This window comes from Neovison vison, chromosome 6, assembly GCF_020171115.1.
Source record: "Neovison vison isolate M4711 chromosome 6, ASM_NN_V1, whole genome shotgun sequence".
NCBI classification, from domain to species: domain Eukaryota; kingdom Metazoa; phylum Chordata; class Mammalia; order Carnivora; family Mustelidae; genus Neogale; species Neogale vison.
In genome coordinates, this window is record NC_058096.1 from 110,183,115 (window position 1) to 110,185,098 (window position 1,984).

Consider the following 1,984-nt stretch of genomic DNA (forward strand, 5'->3'; position numbering starts at 1 on the left):
TGGATCCAGAGGATATGATAGTAAGTGAAATAAGTCAGTCAGAGAAAGACAAATGCCATATGAACTACCATATGATGCAATAATTCCACTATTATTTGCCCAAAGAAAATGAAAACACTAATTCAAAAAGATATAGGCATTTCTATGTTTATTGCAGCTTTATTTATGAGAGTCAAGATATGGAAGCAACCCAAGTAGCCACTGATAGATGAATGGATAAAGAAGATGTGATATATATGTATATATACACACAGTGGAATATTACTCAGCCATGAGAATGAAGGAGAGCTTGCCATCTGCAAGAACATGGATGGACCCAGATTGTACTATGCTAATGGAATAAGTCAGAGAAAATCAAATAACATATGATTTCACTTACATGTGAACTCCAAAATCAAAACAAATGAATAAGTAAACAAACAAAAAGCAGAAACAGATCTATTAATATGGAGAACAAACAGATGGTTGCTGGAAGGGAGGGGGGTGGGGAGATGGGCAAAATAGGTACAAGGAAGTAGGAGGTACAGAGCTCCAGTTATTAAAATGAATAAAATAAGTCATAGGGATGAAAAGTACAGCATAAGGAATATAGTCAAAGGTACTATATTTGTATGTTGTATGGTGATAGCATTGCATGGTGACAGGTGGTAGCCACACTTGTGGTGAGCATAGCATGACATGTGGACTTATCTAATCACTGTGTCTTAATACCTGAAACTAATGTAACATTACTATATTATGTCAACTATATATGTCAATATATATGTCAACTATACTCCAATAAACAAACAAGCAAATAAAATCTAGTCTGAGATGCTAGGCATGTCATCACTTATGTCATTGCTTTAAAAAAAATTCCGATGCTTAATAAGATCAGTGGGCATTGTTCTGCAGCAATATTAGTCTTCTGCTCTTATTGAAAGTTTAGCTCAAAATCCTGTTTTCTTCTAAATGGTTACCATGTACTGCCACGAGAAGCCATTCACAGCACAAGATAGTGGCATAGAGAAGAGTTTGGATTCACACTTGGCACATGGACTTTCCTTTTCACTTTTTGAATTATGTTTTATAGCTTAGGGTCTGTTATCTCTATGGGCCCTTGATGTTTTAGACTCATGTGTTATTTACTTGCCCAAATTCGGGCTACTGAGGCAGCTGCTCAATTCATTGCATCAAGTCTCTGAAAAGCTAGTTTAGGAAAAGAACAAACTCTTAAAACTGACTTCTTTGAACTGTGACACCAAATACTTGTGTGACCCTAGGAAAGTTACTTAATTTCTCTGAACCTCAGCTTCCTTATCTCTAAAGAAAGTGGTAATAATACCCAACTCACAAATGTATGTAAGGACGAACGAAGACATAATCGCTAGTGCCTGGTGTACAGGGAACAAATAGCATCTCATTTGGACATGAGCCATGAGCTCAGGAAGGCATATCTTCCAATCCTTCCTCCCATGTCCCTCCCTTATTTGAAAACTCAGATGAACTGTTTCTTGAATTAGTCACCAATTTGGAACTCCCTCTCCTCCTTTCCTTGTCACTGAGGTAGATAATCTATATGTGAGTCTGAGTGACTATTTCAGTGATACACTCATGCATTTCACTAATCCCTACTACATGGTTCAGCTTTCAAAGTGTGAGGCACTTTCCATCCTTTACCTCACTTGATCTTTACAACAGTCCCTCTCCCCACCATAAGAACACAAGCCAGTGTCATTTTCCTTCTTTGACAGATAAGCAAGTAGAGATTTAGAGAGGTCAAGTGGCTAGTCCAAGGTCACACTTCTAGAGTTAGGTCTATGACTCTGAATTCCATTCATGAGCTTTCTATTATACCAAGCAGCCATGAGATTTTTGCTACATACTTAAAGACAGACACTGGGTGCTCTGGAAAAAAATAAAACCAGATAGGTACATGCTGATAAAGAATGAGTCAGTTAGTCTAGCCCTATCCATCCCATGGGGCCCAACTCAGCCTCTGCCC